Here is a 10,271-nt window from a genome sequence, read left to right on the forward strand (position 1 = left end):
GAGCTGATGATCAATTGTGAGACAAGAGACCACAGGCGGCTGCTGACAGACGACGAGCACAAGGAAACACGGCCCTGCCCAAGGCTAACAGAAGTCTTAGAAGCACCTTTCCTATTTATTAATGGCTCCCTGGCCTAGTCAGATGCCTTTCTCCCTCCTCCTCCTCACATTCTGCTAGAAAGAGCAAGACCCATGTTTTCAGCACTGGCCTCTGATTCTGGAGGCTTCTCTTTCTGGGGAGCCCATTTTGAGACAATTGGGGCCCAATTCCCAGAGGTACTGACTGTCCCGCAGCTCCCACTGACGTCAGCTGGATTTCCTTGTGCTCAAACCTTCTGGAAAAAAAAATAATCAAGGCCCACTGTGTCTCAGGCTGGGCCCCCCAGAAGCAGAGGCACCCCAAATCCGTGGCTGCTATTGCAAGTTTGTGTTGACCAGCTCCCATTTTCATTTGCACAATAAGTGGGTCAGGTCAGAAGATGCTGGATGCTCCCCAAAGACTGTTCCCAGGGCAACTTGGGCCCTCGGGTGGATTATTTCTCCTTCCAGAGCTCTCTCCCACTCCTTTACTGCTTGCAACCCCTCACCCCATTAGAGACGTAGGGGTTCCAGCTGCTAATTTATGGCAGTGGGTGCATCCGAGAGTCCTAACTGGAATACGGGTTTGGATGACCTGGGCACGTACAAACTACTAGGACAGGTGACACCTGGTTTAGACATGCAGCTCCTCAATCTGCAAGGCATAGGTACGTAGCCCCCACATCTGCGCACAGCCCCAGACTGCACACCCAATTCAGGGATCTAGAAGAATGCATGCTCACTCATTTAAAATGTTCATTATAAATTCCTAGAGGGACCATTCTGATCAGACAGTCTCATCTCCGGCATAACACAGGCTTTCCCCAGTAACTTCGGAATCAATCCCATGACATGTGGGTGAGCTAAAGCAGATGTATTGGAGATGCACATTCTTGATTTCAAAGTTTCAAGGGATGGAGTATTCACCACAGCCCTGGGTAAGTGGTTCTGGTGTCTACTTACCCTCACTGTTCAAATAAAACACAAACCTGTGCTTTATGTCCAGCCTGAATTCATCTGATGTCAGCTCCCAGCCTGAATAACTCATTGTTCCTTTGTCAGATAGACTACTGCAGTGCACATGTTCAATCCACATCATTAAAAGCTCCCTTGACGCAGTTTCCCATCGTACAAATTCAAGGCTTAAACATTTTTGCCCAAAAAGAGTCATTAAAAATAAACCCCGGGGTAATCCGAATATTGCTAATCAAAGCAGACAAGGGAAAGAGACAATACAAACTCCACACGAGCGAGACCGGGGAAGCCAGAGATGAAAATCAACCCAATCTGATCCAGGAAGGGAAGAGCTCTGCTAAGGGTCTTTTCAGTACTCACTCTCAAGTTCTTGATTACCTTCTAAATCACAGCGCTGAAGGCCAGAAGAGACCATGAGCCAGTCTGACCTATGTAGCTCACAGGCCATCAGCGCCACCCCAGCATCCGCACAACCCAAATCAGATCAATTAGTCGTAATTTCACACACACACCTAAAATTCTGCTGTTACACGGGAATCAACAAAGAGAAATGTACTGCTAACAAAATGACCTGCAGCTTTGCTTGGCAAAACAGCTGCTTTTGCTGAGATTTTAAAGTCTCCTATTTTCAGGGGATCGGCCTGGCAGCTCTGAAGCTGGCTTGCCTGGGAAGAATCAGGGAGAAAAAACATGACACCAAATACCCTGATAAAAACTCTTTTTGGAGACTTGTTGACAAAACTTCCCTCATTGGCTGTTTTATAAATACTTATATTAATTCCTTTAAAGCCATGGAAGCCAATAGAATGGACCACATGATTAATACCACCACCCTCTCACTAAGTGGGGCTTATCAAATAGTGTCCGATATTATCATCAGCTACTGTTTAATGTACTTTAGCAATAGGTGAAGCAAATCCTGCATGGCCACTCTGTGCCTCAGTTTCCCCATCTGTAAAGCAGGGGTAATGATATCAAATACCTTTGTAAAGCTCTTTGAAATCTCTGGATGAAAGACACTGTGTAAGCGCTAGGTGTTATAGACTCAGGCTGGGTCTACACTACCCGCCTAAATCGGCGGGTAGAAATCGGCCTCTCGGGGATCGATTTATCGCGTCCCGTTAGGATGCGACAATCGATCCCCGAATCGACGCTCTTACTCCACCAGCGGAGGTGGGAGTAAGCGCCGTCGACGGGAAGCCGCAAAGGTCAATTTTGCCGCCGTCCCTACAGCGGGTTAAGTCGGCTGCGATACGTCGAATTCAGCTGCGCTATTCGCGTAGCTGAATTTGCGTATCTTAAATCGACAACCCCCCTCCCCCCCCGTAGTGAAGATGTAGCCTCAGACTTTAAGGCCAGAAGGGGCCATCTTGATCATCTCACCTGGCCTCCCGCACATCGCAGGCCGCAAAACCCCACCCACTCCTGTAATAGACCCCTAACCACTGGCTGAGTTACTGAAGTCCTCAAATCATGGTTTAAAGACTTCAAGTTAGAGAATCCACTATTTACACTAGTTTAAACCTGCAAGTGCCCCATGCTCCAGAGGAAGGCAAAAACCTCCCAGGGTCTCTGCCAATCTGACCCGGGGAAAATTCCCTCTAAACCCCAAATCTGGTGACCAGGTAGACCCTGAGCATGTGGGCAAGACCCACGAGCCAGACACCTGGGAAAGAATCCTCTGTGGATAGTTTGTGTATCACTGAAGGATGGGAAAGGGTATCAGATTATGCCAGCACCAAAGTCTCACTAAGTGGGGGCTTTTCTCCAGGGTTCCCAGGCTGGCACTTTGTTTAAAGCCTACAAACAGCAGAAGGCTCAACTGGGCCCTTTGGGCCAGAATTTCCAGACAGAGCTCAGCGACCACAGCAAGGTTCAGATTTTCAGAAGGGCTCAGCACTGGGGCCGCTCGCGTTCTTTCTCCCCAAAGACGTTTCCTTCCCTGTCCCCCTGGACCAAAAAAAAAAAGGCTTTTTGACAAAAATGATGGGGGCGGAGGGGCTGTGTGTGTGTGTGTGTGTGTGTGTGTGTGTGTGTGTGTGTGTGTGTGTGTGTGTGTGAGAGAGAGAGAGAGAAACATTTTTGGTCAGTGTGACAGGGAAGGATGGGGCAAGGGCATGAGAGCTAGGAGCACTGGGATAAAACTGAGCAAAGAAAATCGAGACTGAACATCAGGAAATGCAGAACAAAAGTCATGAAGAATATAAGAAGAGAATAATCCTTTATTACCCAGCACAGAGTTAGCAATGAGTTCCACAGGCTTTCACATAGCCCAGATGCCAAGAGTTTAGTTGGACTCAAAAGAGGGCTGGATATTTACAAAGATAGCGAAGGCCAAATCACACTTGGAGTTGCAGTTAGCAAGAGATGTTAAGAGTAACAAGAAGGGTTTCTTCAGGTACGTTAGCAACAAGAAGAAAATCAAGGAAAGTGTGGGCCCCTTACTGAATGAGGGAGGCAACCTAGTGACCAAGGATGTGGAAAAAGCTAATGTACTCAATGATTTTTTTGCCTCTGTCTTCACGAACAAGGTCAGCTCCCAGACTGCTGCACTGGGCAGTACAGCATGGGGAGAAGGTGACCAACCCTCTGTGGAGAAAGAAGTGGTTCGGGACTATTTAGAAAAACTGGACGTGCACAAGTCCATGGGGCCGGATGCGCTGCATCCGAGGGTGCTAAAGGAGTTGGCGGGTGAGATTGCAGAGCCATTAGCCATTATTTTTGAAAACTCATGGCGATCGGGAGAGGTTCCAGATGACTGGAAAAAGGCTAATGTAGTGCCCATCTTTAAAAAAGGGAAGAAGGAGGATCCGGGGAACTACAGGCCAGTCAGCCTCACCTCAGTCCCTGGAAAAATCATGGAGCAGGTCCTCAAGGAATCAATTATGAAACATTTAGAGGAGAGGAAAGTGATCAGGAACAGTCAGCATGGATTCACGAAGGGGAAGTTGTGCCTGACTAACCTAATTGCCTTCTATGATGAGATAACTGGCTCTGTGGATGAGGGGAAAGCAGTGGATGTGTTATTCCTTGACTTTAGCAAAGCTTTTGATACGGTCTCCCACAGTATTCTTGCCGCCAAGTTAAAGAAGTATGGGCTGGATGAATGGACTGTAAGGTGGATAGAAAGCTGGCTAGATCGTCGGGCTCAACGGGTAGTGATCAATGGATCCATGTCTAGTTGGCAGCCGGTTTCAAGCGGAGTGCCCCAAGGGTCGGTCCTGGGGCCGGTTTTGTTTAATATCTTTATTAATGATCTGGAGGATGGTGTGGACTGCACTCTCAGCAAGTTTGCAGATGACACTAAACTAGGAGGCGTGGTAGATACACTAGAGGGTAGGGACCGGATACAGAGGGACCTAGACAAATTAGAAGATTGGGCCGAAAAAAACCTGATGAGGTTCAACAAGGACAAGTGCAGAGTCCTGCACTTAGGACGGAAGAATCCCATGCACTGCTACAGACTAGGGACCGAATGGCTAGGTAGCAGTTCTGCAGAAAAGGACCTAGGGGTCACAGTGGACGAGAAGCTGGATATGAGTCAACAGTGTGCTCTTGTTGCCAAGAAGGCTAACGGCATTTTGGGCTGTATAAGTAGGGGCATTGCCAGCAGATCGAGGGACGTGATCATTCCCCTTTATTCGACATTGGTGAGGCCTCATCTGGAATACTGTGTCCAGTTTTGGGCCCCACACTACAAGAAGGATGTGGAAAAATTGGAAAGAGTCCAGCGGAGGGCAACAAAAATGATTAGGGGTCTGGAGCACATGACTTATGAGGAGAGGCTGAGGGAACTGGGATTGTTTAGTCTCCAGAAGAGAAGAATGAGGGGGGATTTGATAGCAGCCTTCAACTACCTGAAGGGGGGTTCCAAAGAGGATGGAGCTTGGCTGTTCTCAGTGGTGGCAGATGACAGAACAAGGAGCAATGGTCTCAAGTTGCAGTGGGGGAGGTCCAGGTTGGATATCAGGAAAAACTATTTCACTAGGAGGGTGGTGAAACACTGGAATGCGTTACCTAGGGAGGTGGTGGAGTCTCCTTCCTTGGAGGTTTTTAAGGCCCGGCTTGACAAAGCCCTGGCTGGGATGATTTAGCTGGGAATTGGTCCTGCTTTGAGCAGGGGGTTGGACTAGATGACCTCTTGAGGTCCCTTCCAACTCTGATATTCTATGATTCTATGATTCTATGATTTGAGAAGGTTCTTTAAAAAACAATTATAAATCCTCATGCTTCAGGGCATGAGCCAACTTCTAAGCGATGAGGGTCAGGAAGAAACTTTCTGTGGGCAGGTTATTCCTTAATTTAACTTCTACCTTCCTCTGAAGCAGCTGGAGCTGCCCCCTATTGGAAATGGGAAACTGGACTATGCCAGTTCCTAAACCTGTGCTGGCCGGAGAGCAGGCAGATGGACGGGACGAGACCTACTGACATTAGAGATGGAAGAAACATCCAATAGGATTAGCAGAGCACAGATTTATCCACCTTGCACATGGAGATAGCACCTAATAGCCTGGCCTCCCTGTGGTAGGCGCTGTACAGACACGGAATAGTTCACTGACCCGGCCCTGGAGGGCTCACACCCTACGCACAGACTTACATGGCCGTGATCACCACCAGGGTGATGCCTGCACAAGCCAAGGAGGAATGGGGGAGTTAGAGCTTTGGCAGGGGCCCTTTAAAAACGGTCACTCATGGTTCTGTTGGACAGGACACACGTGCCTAAGGGATATGAACCTTCATGTTTCAGGGCATGCACCAGCCATTGACTGACAGGGGTCAGGAGGAAGCTTCCCCCGTGGGCAGGTTATTCCATAATTGTCCACTAGGGGGCATTTCTTGTTTCTCACTCTGAAGTACCTAAATACCTTTGAGGGCCAGAGCACTAGAATGGCTAATACAGACACAAGCCCCAAGTGCGCGGGGGGGGGGGGGGGTTTGATCACGCCCCCAGGGACGAGAGTTAAGAGCTTTCTCTCATCACCCAGGCTCCCTCCAGCCAGCCTTTCCCGCTGCCACCACCAGCATCGCACAGCTGGCTCGGGGAGGGGGCTGGCCCGGGCGCTCTGTGCTCAGACACACACAGGGGCGGATTCATTCTGTGCCCACCAGACCCAGACGTGGGCCTCAGACCTGAGGCTGCTCCAGCTGAGAAAGCAGAAGGGGCCCAGTGGGAGCCATAACGGGAGGCTTTGTCCCTCGGTGGTAAAGGTCAGGACATTGAGGGATAACGCTCCCTCGGAACCTCTCTCCAAGGGAGGAGAGAGGGGCCCACGGCTCCTTCCTCCGTCCCGCCACTTGCTGTAGCAAAGCCCCGGCTGCAAGAGAGGTCGTGGGTCCTTCACTCATCGAGCAGCTGGGGACTCGGGGCTGGAGTTTGCAGTCGCTGTCCCATGTCTACACATGACCCATGCTGTTTGGAGCGGCTTTGAAAGCGACGCCACCCCAGGCTTGTGGCCGGAGCCTTTCCCGAGAGGAAGATCAGTTAATTTCATGGACTCTTCCCTCCACTCATGGGGAGAGAGGTCAGGGAGGGACAGGGGATGCCGCCGGCAAGCCCTGGCAAGGGGACACGGAGCACCATGCTGCCCTACCATGGCCTTGGGAGAGCAGCACTTAGGGTGACCAGACAGCAAGTGTGAAAAATCAGGACGGGGTGGGGTGTAATAGGAGCCTATATAAGAAAAAGACCCCAAAATCGGGACTGTTCCTGTAAAATCGGGACATCTGGTCACCCTATCAGCACTGCAAGCCAGTGAAAAACCGCTGTGGCCCATGCGGACCTACCCGATGGCCCCTGGGTTTCCTTCAGGGAGACTCTCCTGGACTAGGCCAGCCCCATGGCAGGGACCCGCTGGATGGCCAGGCAGGCAGCAGTGCCACACTGAAGAGAGCCAGGCCACCGGCAGGCGAGCGGGAGGCGCCAGTGCAGGGTTAGCCAGAGCACGCGGGTCAGAGCGAGCCAAGCAGGGAGAGAACCACAGGGTCTGATCCCAGCCAAGGTGCCTGTGACATCCGTGGGCGCAGAGTTGGGGGAAGAACTGAACGTTTGGTTTGGCAGCAGCTTTCCCCCTTACCCCCCTCCAAAAAAAATAAAATAATAATAATAATATTCCGTTCATGTTGAACAGACTCTGAAGCTTTTTGGACTTTTCAGTGAGTTGAAAACATCCATTTGGGGTCTGTTCCAGAGCAGGGATTTGAACCTAGGTCTCCCACACCCCAGCTGAGTGCCCCGATCACCTGGCTAAAGGTTAGCAAGGGCAGGGTGGTGGGGAGGAGAAGGGGCGTGGGGGTGGCCCCTTCTCCTTTGGCCATCTTGTGAAGGGCCAAAATTATTCATTCAAATATGCTCATCGTCTTGGATTGGCCGAAACCGCATTGGTCAGCAAACAGTCTGTTTCGAAACATTTCACCGCGCTCTAGCCCACAAGGCAAGGCTTGGAAACGGACCACGGCCCCGGAAAAGTCTGATCCAGAAGAGGCTCCTGCCAACACGTTCTTGTGTCATAGGGCGAGGGGCATATGGGAAGCGCGGCGTGACAGACTCAGTGCTGTATCAGAGGTGGGCAAAGCTGGGTACTGCCATGGCACAAAGACCAGCCGACCCAGCCCAAATGACCTTCCCTTGGGTCAAGAGGGAACAAAATGAGAAAAAGGGAGGAAGGATGGCCCAGGGTCAGGGCACTGGCCTGGAACTCCTGAGACGCAGGTTCAGCTTCCTGCCCCACCTCCAACTCCCTGTGCGACTTTGGGCAAGTCACTCAGGGCTTGTCTACACAGGGAACTTAATCCAGATTAAATTCACACCCTACCTTAAACCAGAAAAAGGCACTCTTATTCCAGAACCAGAGTGTCCACATGGGGAGCTGTTCTGGCCAATTTCCCTGTGTGGACAAACCCTTTAGTCTCTCTGTGCCTCAGTTTCCCCCGCTGTAAAATGGGAACAATGAAACTTGACCTCCTTTGTCAAGTGCTTCGAGATCTATGGACGACAAGTGCTAGAGAAGAGCTGGGTGTCGTTATCTGCGCAATGGGGATAACAGCACCGCCCTACCTTGCAGGGCTGTCTGAGGATAAAGACAGTAAAAGCCCTGCTGTGCTCAGATACTATGCAACTGAGGGCCAGAGTCGTCCAAGAGACAGATCACAGCCTGCACCCGCAATGACTATCCGTAGAGATAAGCAGCCGAGTCCTTGCAGGTTTAAAGGGACAGCCCGCAGAAAACAAAAGCATCATGGTTACAAAGGGGACGGCATCCCCTGGGTCAGCACCCCAATTCATGCACAGCCTGGCCGATAAGCGGCTGGGTCTGAGCCCCACCTTCTCAGGCAGCAGAGAGAAACAGCAGGGCTTGATTTTTTTCTCCCAACATATTAACTCTGGTTAAAGCAGGATGCTGGGAATAAACCCACTGTGTGCAGAAGGGAAGCCCGACAGACAGCGGCAGATCTGCTCAATGGGCCGAGCACCCACATAGACAACCCATTTGAGTCGTGGAAAATGAGCTGTTCCGGGAAAGCGACCCCCAGCACCTGCAGAGTGCGAGCCACGCGCTTGCTAAGAGAATCACCAGGATATGGCAGGGTCACATGCTTAACCTCCAACTGAAACTGTGGCTGGGGGAAACCTGCTAGCACTTAACATAGGCAGGAACTCAGACTCAGACTCATAGACTTTAAGGTCAGAAGGGACCATTATGATCATCTAGTCTGACCTCCCGCATGATGCAGGCCACAAAGCTGTCCCTACCCTTTCCCTTGACTCTGCTGTTGAAGCCCCCGAATCCTGTGGTTTAGAGACTTCAATTAGCAGAGAATCCTCCAGCTAGCGATCCCTGCCCCATGCTGCGGGGGAAGGTGAAAAACCTCCAGGGCCTCTGCCAATCTACCCTGGAGGAAAATTCCTTCCCGACCCCAAATATGGCGATCAGTAAAACCCCGAGCACGTAGGCAAGAGTCTCCAGCCAGACCCTCATTGGCCATTATACTATTCACCAGCGATGGCACGCTGTTCCTTTGACTAGAATCATGTTATCCCATTAAACCATTCCCTCCATAAACTTATCTAGCTTAATCTTAAAACCAGGCAGGTCCTTCGCCCCCACCGTTTCCCTCGGAAGGCTGTTCCAATATTTCACCCCCCTGACGGTCAGAAACCTTCGTCTAATTTCAAGCCTAAACTTCCCCACGGCCAGTTTATATCCATTCGTTCTCGTGTCCACATTAGTACTGAGCTGGAATAATTCCTCTCCCTCCCTGGTATTTATCTGTAATAGGTCCGTGCCGGGGCTCGACCCTTCCGGGCAGGAGGGGAGCCACACCGACTCACTACTGGGGGAACAAGCAGTCCGTTAGTCCAGAAGCTCCGGCCCTCTGGTGCAGGGGCGGAGCAAAGCCGACAGCTAGCTCAGGGCTCAGGCCCTCAGGCAGGGGCTGAGCAGACAACCGGGAGTTCGGGGCTCAGGCCCCCTGGTGCAGGGGCTGAGCCGTCAACAGTTAATTCAGGGCTCAGGCCCTCTGGTGCAGGGACTGAGCCGACAGCAGTCAGTTCCAGGCTCAGGCCCTCTGGTGCAGGGGCGGAGCCGACAACAGTGAATTCAGGGCTCAGACCCTCTGGTGCAGGGGCTGAGCAGACAGCAGTTAGATCAAGCCTCAGGCCCTCTGGTGCAGAGGCTGAGCAAGCAACAGGTAAGGAGCCCAGGCCCTGGATCAGGGCGGGGCAAACACAGTTAAAGCTCAGGCCCTTGGTTGCAGGGGCTGAGTGAGCAAACAGTTCAGGTATGCCTAGGCTACTACAGCCGAGCGTTGGGTGAGGGGGAAGCCTGCCACCCGTGAGCGGGGTGGCAGGGGGGAACGCAGGCCCACCCACTCCACTGCGTTCCAGCCCGGGGCCCTAGCAGCGGTTACTGCCGCTGCTGGTCAGTGGGGTATCCAGACCGCAACACACTGACATTGGCTCACACTCGGTTGCAGCCGGACCGGGGTCGGCTATCCCCGGGCTACTTCCAGGATCCCCCTCAGAGTCTACCTCGTTCGTCGCACCGGGCTCGGGCCAGTCCATCTGCATGGGCTCCTCTCGGCCAGGGCTCGGTGGCAGGTCCGGTAGCTCCGCCGGGAAATCAGGCCAACGGCACTCGGGCGGCTCCTCCGGGTAGCAGCAGGGGCGGAGGGGTTCTGGTGCAGTCTCACCCTCAGGGTTAGTGGGGGGGGGCTCCCAG

This window comes from Chrysemys picta, unplaced genomic scaffold (genome assembly GCF_011386835.1).
Source record: "Chrysemys picta bellii isolate R12L10 unplaced genomic scaffold, ASM1138683v2 scaf3, whole genome shotgun sequence".
NCBI lineage: Eukaryota > Metazoa > Chordata > Testudines > Emydidae > Chrysemys > Chrysemys picta.